General features: G+C 35.6%; 1 pseudogene; it reads right to left on the bottom strand.

Moving 5' to 3' along the window:
* LOC123600479 overlaps positions 1 to 13,971 on the bottom strand; it is a 42,817-nt pseudogene that overhangs the window by 9,098 nt on the left and 19,748 nt on the right.

Below are 13,971 nucleotides of genomic sequence, written 5' to 3'. Positions count from 1 at the left end.
AATTCTAGGAAGGCTTCAAATAGGAGATGAAATTCTAGGCGACCTCTCTTGTGCCTCTCATGGTAAGGTTATGGGGGAGGGCACTAGACACAGAGAAAACTACAAGAGTGAAATAAACCATGGACGTGCTTTAGCCAGATTTGCTAAAGAAAGAAAGTCTCCTAGGAATTCAGAGTAGGTGTAAACAGAGTGGCAGAAGATACAACTGGAAAGGTGGATAAATATTCACTTTCGCGTATTTTACACGTGTTTCAAATCATGCTATACGAAAGTTAAGCTAATTTTTTCCTAATAGATAATCACAGGATGCACAAAGAGAAATAGATTTTCCTTTATTCAAGATGGAGTAAAAATAGTAAATACTATTAATAATATTAGCTTGATGCTATAATAAGGTGTTATATTAGTTTAAACCATTTAAAATGACCAGTTTGGGAAGTATAAAACAGTTCAGTGTCAAAGTTTTACATCAACTTCATAGGTAAATTTCCATTCCATATGCTTAGACATTGATTAATTCACTAATTTATAATGTTGCAGAGATTTTTAACATTCAAAAATACTTACAAAATTGCTTTTTCCTCTAAATTAAGTGGGTTCTAGAACTACATACATGTGCATTTACATATACATTTTATATGTGACAGCTGCACTAATTGTGTATGAGGAAGTAACTCTCAAATAACACTGGGATATTTAATGTGCATAGTTCCTGTATATGAAGGGATCTATCTTTGGAGAGTGCGAGTATCAGTTCATGCTCATCCAGGTGCCACAACACGTTCAAATGATGGAAATAATGGACTAGAAGACCTCATGAGTCTGATGGTTTCTAACTCAATAAAATGAAAAGTTCTAGTATAAGGCATTGTTTTTGTATACATTTCCAAGGACATGTTTCTTGCCATATTACTAGGACTTTAACCTGAAGAGTGCTGTTGGTTTTGTTTTGTTTTGTTTGTTTTCTGAAAATATGTGCAGCTGATTGTTTTCTACTTTGAAGCCCAAGAGCAACTCATATTACTGATTGGTGCCTGGGATGAAACTAGAAAATAACATTTCATTCATGAAAAGGGACCTCTCTCTCTCTCTCTCTCACTTGGCCCTTATTTAGAAAACAGGTTATTTCCCTTAGACTAATTTCCTTATAGAATTTTAGAAATGTTGAATTATTTAAAATACCAGAATTTTGTCATGGTTGGAGTTAAGTATGTGTATTTTTTTTTTCTTTTTCACCCTTCAAGTTGCATCCTGTTTTGTAACAAAAATTGACCTTTACAGAGAAGAGGTGTATGTATGTTCAAGAGATCTTTGGAATTTTCACGTTAATGTACAGTGATTACAGTTACTTTTCTTCTATTCTGTTTGTGCTTTTTTTCATTTGTTTTTATGGATGAAAAGAACTACAACCAATGACAAGCTTAGTGAAATACTATTTGAAAGCAATGTAACTTTAGCCATATCAATAAGAAACTCCCCCAAATTGTCTTCACTACTAATGTATAAAAGCATTCCAAGAGCTAACTGCTGATGAAATTTTCAGCTAGAGACCAGAGAGACAGCAGAGCCTAGAAACATGGTTCTGGAATAGGGATGGTAAGTATAATATACTACATTCCCAGTGGAGGATCATTTGCAGAATATCACTCTAGGAGACAACTGGGACCCTTGCTTCTTAGCTTTCTGATCCTTGTGCCACCAAAGGAAACATCCTGACAGATTTATAAACCTCAGCATAGCAATGATAGGAAAGATAGTGTATGCCTTTAACGCCAAAAGGATTTGAGTGGTGTGCTAGGCAGAATACTAAGCTGACTCCCAATAACCCATGGCCCTCTGTAATCCTCTTCCCTTGAGTAACTGTGAACATGATGGGATATTAGTCCTTTGATTATGTTACATTATACAGCAAATGTGAAGTGCTATGGCCATACTGATACTTTATTTCCTCATTAATAATATAAGATATAAAGAAATAATGTGTGAAATGTTCCTTGCACGGTGCCTATGACAAATAGTACTGGATGACAGTTATTATCATTAGTATTAATATAAAAAACACTCTATCATTCTAGGACTCTTTGTTAAACCCCTGCATGTAAATATTACCAAGCTACCTTCTGTAAGAAGGCTCCCTTGATCTCTAAGACATGTATAATTTTGAGAGGTTCTTTATGTGCCTTCAATGCAATATTTGCCATATACATATGTATATGTAATATGTACATAATACATAATGTTATGTATATTATGTGTGTGTAATATGTATATTTATATACATATATGTGTATATATATATATATATATATATATATATATATATATATATATATGAAATGTGTGGTGGGGAGAGGGGAAAATGGGTGATGGGCATTGAGGAGGGTACATGCTGGGATGAGCACTGGGTGTTGTATGTAAGCCAATTTGGCAATAAATTATATTCATAAAAAAGTATTATAGAATTTTTTAATGTTTATTTTATTTTTGAGAGACAGAGAAAAAGAGAGTGTGTGAGTGGGGGAGGGACAGAGAGAGAGGAAGACACAGAATCTGAAGCAGGCTCCAGGCTCCAAGCTGTCAGCACAGAGCCCAGCGTGGGGCTCAAATTCACGAACCTCAAGATCATGACCTAAAAGAAAGTAAGACTCTTAAGTGACTGAGCCACTTGGGTGCCCCAGAAAGTAAGCTTTATTTATTATTATTATTACTTATTTATAAGCTTTATTTATAAATCAAGCTCCACGAAGACAGAGATTCTGTTTCATTTATTACAGTAGACAAGGCCAACAAACATTTCTCAAATGCACGTGCATACTGAAATATACTTATTAAATGGAGATTGCATGAATTCTTCTAGGGTAAGGCCTACCATTCTCTTCTTAGTCTTCCCGGTTTTAGAATTTTTGTAGTAACTTATTGACAGACCTTCCTGATGTCATCTGTTCTGAAAGGACAAGAATATGAATTGAATCAATTTTATAAATGTTTACTAAATTAATTATTCTACTCTAGCCATGGTTTTCTCTGGGAAAAAACCTTCCACAGGCAAGAATACCATCTTGTCAGCATCTTAATTTAATTCTATATTTTCACATATCACCTGTCCTCATGCTTCTCTTTTTACATATCTTTCCGTTCGTGACAACTACACTGGCCTTTTGAGAATTCATTTCAGGGAAATAGGTAATTTTATTTTCCATGTTCCAGTCTCTCTTATAAATGAAAATAAGTCCTTTGCTTCCTGTGCCTCTGTTTTCAGCTTCCTAAATGACCTGTGTATAGCTGTCCACCTTGCTTATCAATATCCATTGGTTACTGTGGCCTTGGGTATCAGGGTAGATGTCCTGCTAAATTCATGGACCTGTTAGACACAGGAAGGAGAAGCTTATTATGTTTTTATCTTTGCAACTTGGGTCAGAAATAAACTTGTCTTTACTTGCCATTTTTTGATATATACTTTAAATATTTTATGGTTTTGTCAATTATACCTTGATAAAGCTGAAACAAGATTACACCTCTAGACTGTTGGCTCTCAACCAATGGTGAAATACACATCCCTTGAATTTGGTTAGTTTATGGTTTGGGCTAATAATAAGTTCTACTCCTCTTAACAACTGAGTGTTGGGGCACCTGGGTGGCTCAGTTGGTGAAGCGTCCAATTTTGGCTCAGGCCATGATCTCACAATTGGTCGGTTTTAGCCCTGTGTTAAGCTCTGTGCTGACACTGGGAACCTGGAGTCTGCTTCAAATTCTGTCTCTCCTTCTCTCTCTGCCCTTCCCCTGCTCACACTGTCTGTCTCTCTCTCTCAAAAATAAAATAAACATTAAAAAATTAAAAAAAAACTGTGTGTATTTCATATGTTGTACATATGTAAACACATAGAAATGGAAGTACTGGGTATTAAAGCAGACAGAACTCTGACTTTAGTAGCTATTATCGCTGGATGTATTAATTTATTTTTTTAAATTTTTTTTAATGTTTATTTATTTTTGAGACAGAGAGAGACAGAGCATGAACAGGGGAGGGTCAGAGAGAGGCAGACACAGATTCCGAAGCAGGGTCCAGGCTCTGAGCTGTCAGCACAGAGCCCGACGCAGGGCTCGAACTCACGGACCGTGAGATCATGACCTGAGCCGAAGTCGGACGCTTAACCGACTGAGCCACCCAGGCGCCCCACTGGATGTATTAATTTAAACTCCCACTAATAATATGAGTATTTCTGTTGCTGAACATTCTTGCCAACACTTGGTGTTATCAGTTTCCTTTTTCTTTTTTTAATTTTTAGCCATTCTTCAGGAATTACGATGGTAGCTCACTGGAATTTTAAATAATATTTCCTTGATGACTTAGTATACTGAACATCTTTTCATATCAGATGCTTTCTTATTCTGATTTTTTTATCCATTAGAAGAGACTTATGCTTTCATTTTTCTCAGTATTTTATTATGAATATTTTCAAACACAGATGAATGTTGACAGATTTCATGGTGAAAATAAGTATCCACTACCTAGATAACCATTAATGTTTTACTATATTGGCTGTATCACATTATCTTGCTGTTCATTTAACTCCAACACAGTCATTAATGTATCCTATTTATTTTGATGTTTTTCAAAGGAAATTAAAGTAAATTTCAAAGTGAATTAAAGAGACCAGTATCATTTCTATTTTGAAAGTTAGTTTTGAAGATTATAAGATTTTATATTAGAAGTTTGTGCTTTTATCATTTGAAAAATGCTTTCTGTTTTCCATCATTTCATCAGTCACTTATCAATCTTCTGTTGCTCTTTGAAGGTAATGTGTCTTTTTTTTAGCTGCATTGAAAATTTTATCTTTATGGTTTTATCTTTAGCAGAGTTATTATAATGGATCTGAGTATTTATTTAGTTTATTTTACATTGTTTGAGCTTGTTATAGCTTTATAAATACCTAGCTTAAATTATTACATATTCTTGGGAAAACTGTTCAATATCTTTTCAAATGTTGCTTCTTCAATTTTCCATTCCTCTATGGCACTATAATTCCACTTGGTCAGACCTTTTGCCACAAGATCATAGACCTGTTTGAATTTTTCCCATTTCTCATTTTGTGTATTTGCCTGGCCATGGTTTTCTGATCCTTTCCTCTGCTGCATCTAGTTTATGTTAAACTCACCCATTTTAAGTCTTTTATTTCAACTATGATATTCAGTTTTTAAAAATTTCAATTATTCAAAACCATAACTGCTCTTCTTTGGAAATATCCTCATCTGTGTCATCTATTTTCTTGCAACATGTAACGATAGATGTTTTAATGTTTATTTTTGAAAACTGATAGCTACTTCATCTGGGTGTGTATTGTTTTTGTTTTTCTCTCTTGGTTCAACTTGTTATGCATGGAAAATGTTCATAAAAATTGTGGTGGTCTGTATGATACTTTATTCTTTCAGGTATATTCTATTCTCGGGTCATCTACATAAGTGAAGTCAAGTCACTTTACTCCAATTAAGAAACAAAACCAAAAACAACCTGTTTTGGGCCACAGTTATTATAAGGTCAGTGATTGTCTCCTTTTGCCCTCTCCAGCTTAGAACTCATTTTATTTACTAGGGACTTTCTTTCTTTATGTATACTCCATCTCACTTCTTCCATCTCTAATATTAAAGTTTCCTCTGGTTTTTAGTGGCCTTTTGTAGAATGTCTTGCCCTCTTGCCCGGATGCAGCGTAACACATCAGCAAATGCCTCAAATAGAAGATAATACAGTGTTCAGCCTATTTACTTGCACTACTCTCTTGGGAATCTTGGCCCTTCAGATTTGCTCTCTTGATAGCTTCACACTCTAATTTGTCCTTCTTCAGCCTGTGAGACAGCCCAAAGCTGTGCTAACTTCTCTGCTTCTTAGCTGAAATCCGCCCACTGAAATTTTATTATCTCTCCTCTTCCTAAGAACAGCCAAATCCTGAACTTTCAGAATGTCATTATCCATTCTCCCAGTTTCCTTTTCTCCATAATCTCTATAATCTTCTATGCTCAAGTTCTGATGGTCTCAAAAGTCCCTGTTTCCTTTGAAGAGTCCCTGCTGCCACAATACTTTTGTATTGCTTTCTTTTGCATTCAGCATTTTTTTTCTTCTCAGAAAATATTGATTTTCTTCAAGGATATCTAACATAATTAGAAATGGGAGACTCAAGGATTTAGTGTACATGAAAAATATTGGTTCAAAAATGAATTGAGTTTTTCTTGATTTTGGGGGTTGAATTTTGACCTATGTTAGAATGGGCTGAACAACATAGTATCTGAGTTAGATAGGTCCTCCTCTTTCTGGCTCCAAAAACTCCCAACCTAACCATGGACAGATATAGATCAAGGCCAAAAGTTGAATGAGATATTTTAACTCAGTTTTTGACAACTGGCAATATTCAGGAGTTAGGAAACAGAAGTTTTGTAGTATCTATATGGCCCTGGGACGATGAGGTCTCAGTAGAAGACAACTTCACTTTTACTACTTGAGTCTTGTTTGTTCGTTTGTTTGTTTTAGTTTAGGTAGTCCTGGGAACCAACATACTTAGCAATGGCATCAGGGTTGTCCTGCAGTGTCTCAGCAGCTATGGTAGCAACATAACTCAGAATTCCAGTGGCTTTTTGGACAGAAGGCACCCAAGAGGATGCTGAGAACAAATGTATGATAAGAATGTTGATTAGTACCTGAAAGATGCAATCTGGGATGCCAGCAGTCTAGTAGGAAATGAAATAGCATGGAAGGTAGAATGGTTTAGTGAAATTCAGTGAAATGAAGAGGTATTCTGTTTATATATTTTTAATTTTAATTTTTGAAATTCCAACTCAAAATCTGTCTCATTTATGCTGTATGTTACAAAAGACCTTGCTGACCTCTGATCACACACAGTCTTTTCTTTTTCCCTTTACATTAAAATTAATTTTATACATTATTTTAGGTTGTGATTTCTATCTATATGATTAAATATAAACATAGGTGATAATACAACATGTATTATCATCCTATTGTTGCTGTAGCAAGTTACCACAAACTTATCAGCTTGAAACAATGAAAATTTATTATCTTTCAGTTATAAAACTGTCAAAGTGTCACTGGGTTAAGGTCAAGGTGTCAGCAGGACTTTATTCCTTCTGGATGCTCTAAATGGAAATGTCTTTACTTGTCTTTTCCACCTTCTAGAGGCCAACTTCATTCCGTGGCTCATGACTCTCTATATCACTCTGTCCTCTGCTTCCATTGTCATGTCTTTCTCTGATTCTGACTTACATGACTTCCCCATTATAAGGACCCTTATGATTACACTGAGCTCACTCAGATAAGAATTATCTTCCCATTTCAAGATCCTTAATTACATCTGGAAAATTCCTTTTTCTATTTACAGTACTGTATTCACATGTTCAGGAGATTAGGATATGGACATACTTGAAGGCCATTGCTCTACCTACCACACTAAGTATACAATTTCTTTTATACTCCTCCTAAGTCAATTAATAAATGCTTCTAAAAGAAAATAAGGTGCTCAGAATATATTTGTTGGCTCATTGGGATCATCTTTAAAGTCTAGTGGGTACTTGGAAACTACTTAGAAAATATTCACTCAAGTGGACTGATGTTTGACAAATCTTAAGTACCAAATCCTTGAATCAAACGAGTAGGCATCAATGACCTATTCAATATGAGAATATTTTGATCCTATTTGACATACTGAGAAATGATATCTCTTGAAGGGTCTGTAAAAATGAGCATATAAAATATTTTCAAAGAATAAAGATTTCTAATTGGACACACTAAGATTTTTTTGCTTGTCCATATAGATCTATACTCTGGGCAAAATTGGTCCTAGTTCTAGACTTGGGAAACAGGCAGATCTATATAGTTTGGATGATTCCTATTATATTTCCTGATTGATTCCTTCCAATGAATTGTTCACTTAAAAATATTGTAAAAACTCCTTATTGTGCAATCATATGTAGGTTGGGGCCACACACATTGGATCCAATTCTATGTTTAAATTTTATACTTTTATAATTCAATTACTTTTCCCACTTACCAGCTGGCTTCTTGAAAGAGGTTACTTACAGCAAAAAGCTAGTACTAACTATTCTTCAAAAAGAGAACATATTTTACTCATCTAGTTACCTCATAAGATGGGGACCATTAATTTAACATCACATTTTCATGAATTGTTTTTTGTTTAATGAATTTGACTATTAACTTTGGAACTATGAACCTTGCAAGCAGCAGATGGTGATATAGAAACTTCTAGTTTTCCTTAACGTTTTTATGATTTGATATTCTATGTTTCCCAGTGCTAAAAAATATAATTATAGGGAAAATAGCAATGATGTATTAAAACATAAAATTATTCATTAGAATGAAAAAGCATATTTAAATGTGAGAAGTATGTTTATAATGTCAGATTTTAATGTTATTGAAGCAGTTCAAAAGTTTTTTCAGAACGGAACCTCAACTGTGTCAGCAATTAACTAGCAAGAAGATAATAGCTGTGTTGCTTTTAATGCCAAAACGCTAGGTTGAAATTTTTTTTATTTTGTTTAAAAATACCTGTAGTGTTACATTTCAGAGTGATAGGTCGATGTTGTATGGAGCAAATACAATTGTACTCTGTAATAAAAACAATGACAGTAATAAAATAGCAACTGCTATGTTGAGTAACAATCTTCTAGGCAATGCATTATGTGTTTTACCTACAGTGTTTCCTTAAACCTTCACAATTAATCCAGTGCATCAGGTAGTAAAATCTCCATTTCAGAGATGAGAGTGCTGAGGTAAGTAAGGTTAAGTAATTTTCCCAAGATGATCCTGTTGTTGGTGTATTTATAATTCAATTTACAAGTTAAATGTTGAAAAAGAGTGCCTTTATATTTCCCTCAGCATGATGAAACTTTGGGCAGGCTTCTTCCTGTCTCTAGGCCTCTAGTTTCCCTTTTCTTGAAGCATTTACTTCAGAAAAACCTTTCATTGTAAATTCTTTCTTTGCGCCTTTGATATATAAATTTTTGTTTTATGGCCTTTTGTCATTTACAACCCAGGTCTATTTTTCTCAAGGCCCTGGAAGTTATCACAATGAAATGTAATCATCCAGGAAGATAGTGTTTCTCCCTATCTCCCAGTCTCTATGGAAGGGTAGGAGCCCAATTTGGGTGGGTGCCTTGCTCCAAGTTGTGAGACTATACCACCTGTCATGAAGATACTAGAGAGTTTAATTTTCCTTTGGTTAAAGCCAATTTGTGAACATACATGGCCTGCAATGCTCATACCCCAACTCTTAGAAATACTTCTACTCTTTGTTTCAGGGAAGATGAGGTCAGCATGTCTGGTCTGTCTCCTCCAATGTAACACCCTTGAACAGAGACTTCCTTACCCATTCACATTTGTCTAGTGAATTCTTGCCTCAGTTTTTGAATCATTAAGCCCACACTTTCTTCCCAGTATGATTATATTACAGGAACAATGATCTTGCTTCCTGGAAAAAAAAATGTATATATATCTCATTGTTTTAAAGATAAACATCCAAAAATGTTTTAGAATAAGTTGTGGAGTTATATTTTCCTCTTTTTTTTTAATCCAAAGCCATACATGATATTGTGCATATGTATATATGTGTTTTCAGATCCCCAAACATGCTGTAAAATTCTGTTGATTTGCACAAGTGACATCTTTGCTTCCATTCACAACTTAACACCTTCCTTTTTGTGTGTCTGTGCATACACAGTCACACATGGAACAATTAAAAGAAGATAGGTTTTGCCTCCATACTAAAAATAGAACAGCAGGGATAAAACAAAAAATATATATTCACACGATGTGACAAGCAATTTTAAGCACTTTTTGGATGTTTTTTCATTTATTTTGCCAAACAAACCTATCCGTAGTCTACAATGTGAACATTAGACACATTGTGCATTGTGGATGAGCAAACTGAGACACAGTGAGATTTCTAAACCATTTCAAAGGTAAAGATACCAAGGCACAGTGAGTTTAGTAAATTCCCCAAGGTCAGAAAGTTAATAACTGACACAACTAGAATTTGAAATCCCGGTCGGTTTACCTCCAGACTCTGAGCACTTAATCTTTCTGTCACACTGCCTCTCTTTGCTCCAAATAACAAGTACCATGCAGAGACCACAAAACCTACCAACAAGTCATCCATCTGATTCTTGAATTTGTATGATCATGCAACTCTAATTGTCCATAGTTATCTTAGAAGCCCAAATAAGTCAAGATAAATTGCAGAACCCCTGAAAAATAGACTCCAAACTGAATTTCCTCTGCAGAGAAATTAAACCTCTAGACATAAGGGAAGAACATGGTGATCACAGTGACCAGGAACAAGGATCTGAAAGATATCACCAGTGTTAGATTTCCATTAAGGAGCAGAGCCTGAGAATAGGGCCACTGCTAGACTAAGCTTTTTCAAGGAATCATTCCAAAATTGGTCATTGTAGTACTCTAACCCAGAGATCACAAGGACTACAACTCAAATAGCATAAAAATACTCCTTAATTAGAATTGTCTCAGTGGGTTACATTTGGATGGCCTCTTAAGACCAAAGGTAGTTAACACAGCTCAAAAGACACTATGGGTAATTTTCAGAATAGTCAGAAATATAATTTCTCTTATCACATTATGGTTAAGTCAACTGGATGGGGAAAAACAAGGTCCCTCACTCAATCTAAGTGCCATGTATCAATAGGATGCAGAAGACAGGGCTCACATAATTCACAGTAGGAATCATGTTCAGGGGTTTCAACTGGCTATAAATGCAATATATGTCAATGATACAGTGTGCCAATCTTGCTCACTCACCCTAACCAGGCCAGCATAGATAGTGGGAGTGTTACATAAAAATAGGTACCACTCAGGGTGAGGGGTGGAGGTAGTGCCTGGCTGTCTCAGTTGGTAGAGCATGCTACACCTAATCTCAGGGTCATGAGTTCAAGCCCCATGTTGGGCATAGAGCTTATTTCATTAACAATTTTTTAAAAAATAGATACCACTCTTCTTTGTACCTGTTATCAGAATATCTTTGAGATAATACAATCATTAGAGAACTGCTCTTTATAAGAACCATATAGATGAAATGAAATGTATTCAAAAGAAATCGGCTAGTCTGGAGACGTGTCAAAACTATTTAAGGAACAAATTAAGAAACTAGCGTAAAGTTCAGCCTGGGGGAGTATATTTGCAGAAAAACATTTAACATTCTGTATAACTTATGTCTTGACCTAATAACAGGTGTTGGAAGCTTTAGATACACACATTTTTACAGCCAGAGGTTTTGATGCAATAGGTTAGCCCAGTGTCTCAGTAACCAGTGCCTCAAGATCCAGGCCTCACTTTACAATTTAAAGAAATTTATACAAGATTAAATATTCAGGGAGAAGGTTAAATTAGGTAACTATATTGTCCCATTTGACTCTTGGTTCTATGATTCTGTTTAGTGAACTGTTTAACTTTTCTTAAAGTTTATTTATTTATTCATTCTGGGAGAGAGAAAGAGGGAGAGTGAGGGGAGGGGCAGAGAAAGAGGGGAAAGAGGGAATCCCAAGCAGGCTCTGTGCTCTTAGTGCAGAGCCCCACGAACCGTGAGACATGACCACAGCCGAAATCAGGAGTCAGGACACTCAACTGACTGAGCCACCCAGGGGCCCAATGGCTCTGTTAAGTGAATTTATTGAATGATGTGGCAATTTATAACATGTTAGATATAACCTCTCAGATCATGAGGGGAATGAGGTAAATTATACTTTGAAACACAGTTAGAAGGTAAATTTCAGCCCATTAGTAATATCACATGATTACCATGGATTTTAGGAGGGAAGATCATTCTAATCACTGCGTGTAGATAGTTACTGATTTTTGTACCTTGAAAGAAAAAGAGGTAAATGTACAGGATGCAATCACATACATTTTTAGGATGAAAAGCAAAGAAACAACTGATGTTGGTAAAGCAGGACAGCAGTGGTTAAGTTAGAGGAGGTGTTTGGACCCACAAAATGTCAGCTCAAGGAGTCCTCATACTGGACTTTACTTGAAGGACTTAGCAAGGCTCTGATGATCTTTATTCTTGTATTGGAGAAAGATGACAAGGCTCCTCTCCACCCACACACTCACATACATGGACTTTCATTTTATTGGAGCCTTTGGGAAGCCAAAATAGCAAGATATAGCTGTGTTGAGTAAATGATTAGAAAAGATTTAGGGATCAGGGATAGTCTAAACTTAATTTTCTAAGTTGGTCACTTCCTTCTTCTGAGACTATTTTTTTTTAATTAATTTATTTATTTGAGAGACAGAGAGAGAGAACACACAAGCAGGGGAGGAGTGGAGAGAGAGGGAAAGACACTCCCAAGCAGGCTCTGCATTCTCAGCACAGAATCCGATGTGGGGCTGGAACTCATTAACTATGACATCATGACCTGAGCTGAAATCAAGAGTCAGATGCTTAACTGACTGAGCCACCCAGGTGCCCTGATACTATGTTTCCTTATATTTCCCATCCAGTTCCTACAATCTGGACAGTAGTTCCAGTGGTTTTAGCAAACTGTCTATCTTATCCCATTGTCTGCAGATTTGATTAGCTTAAATCTCAGAGGTCAACTCTATTTTTTTTTTTTTTATTTATTTAGTGGAACATCTCACTATTTCTTACAAACTGTTTACAAAGAACAACACAAAATATGGAGCCAAATACCAGAAATCCATTGGAAGGACTATAGTAAGCCAAGTGATTGCTTCCATCACTTTTCTCCTGAAGGAAATACCTCAATCTGTCCAATAAACATTTATTATATAGCAAATGAAGAAAATGAAACATTTTTTTCACTCTCGGCTCTCTAGTATATTTTTAAAGAAGCTACAGTAAGAATCTCAAGTGGATTGTAGACCCTCAGGCACCTCTGCTAAGATAAGTTAACCAAGGTGACTGAGTTGCAGTCTTGGTCTAATATTTTTAAAGAAATGAAAACCTTTTCATTTTAGACCAGGAATTGCTTCAGTGGATGAACCCATGTCCAGATCTCCCTGCTAAATCCCTGCATGTTTGCTTTAGGAAAGATAAGACAAAATCTCTTCTGTAGTGCTTCATCAAGGATGTATTTTTCCCAATTTGTTTCAAAATTTGTATTATGTTTTCTATTAGATAATTTGATCAGCAATGGAAAATAATTCAGAGTAAGTTTATGAGATCAAATTATCTTTTAATATTTCCTTTTCAGTTAACATTATCTGCTAACTTACAGAGGGCCTAATGCTAGGTACACAGGGTTAGCATAGGGGCAAAGCATGCTTAAATATAACATTTGTATGACCATTACATTAGTATTCGATAAACACACAGAAGAGAACATAACCCTATCAAGGTGAGTAGGGGCATGCCAAGGAAAGCTTCAAGAAAGAAGAAACATTTTTTGAGCTGAGGCTTGAGCTAAAGGGAGAGAATCAGAGATAAGGGGTTCTTGACAGGTAGATTATAAAATGTGAAGGCTCAGTGAAGATGAATTGCATGCTTCGAAAATAATTGGAATTGAAAACTTTCTTAAATATGAGATTTTGTATTTCAAAGTGGAGTCAGTTTGTTCATTTATACAGGCTATCTAATACGCATTTTTCAGCTGACAAGGAATGGGGGAACATAGGGCAGGAAATGATTTGGAGGTGGTTTCATGCACTTTTCCAAAGCCATAGGTTGAGATTAATGCCCAAGGTCAAAGGTCAGGGCAAGCACTTCTAGACCAGGGTTTTAATCTGTTCTTTTACCTCCTGCTTCAGTGTAACTGAATCAGAAATCCCTTCCCCAGGAGCAAACCTCAGGTGTTTTAATTTGTCTGCTATGGTAACTAAATATTCATGCTAAGTTAGCTTTATTATGTTATGGTATGGATCAAGAATTAGGTTTTTACAGTTTGTTTATATTATTCTCTATTTGTGCTCGGATCTCAGAATTT

The sequence above is a fragment of the Leopardus geoffroyi genome, chromosome D1, assembly GCF_018350155.1.
Source record: "Leopardus geoffroyi isolate Oge1 chromosome D1, O.geoffroyi_Oge1_pat1.0, whole genome shotgun sequence".
Taxonomy (NCBI): Eukaryota; Metazoa; Chordata; class Mammalia; order Carnivora; family Felidae; genus Leopardus; species Leopardus geoffroyi.
Note: the sequence above shows the minus strand (reverse complement) of the source record. Positions and strands in the feature narration are given on the sequence as shown.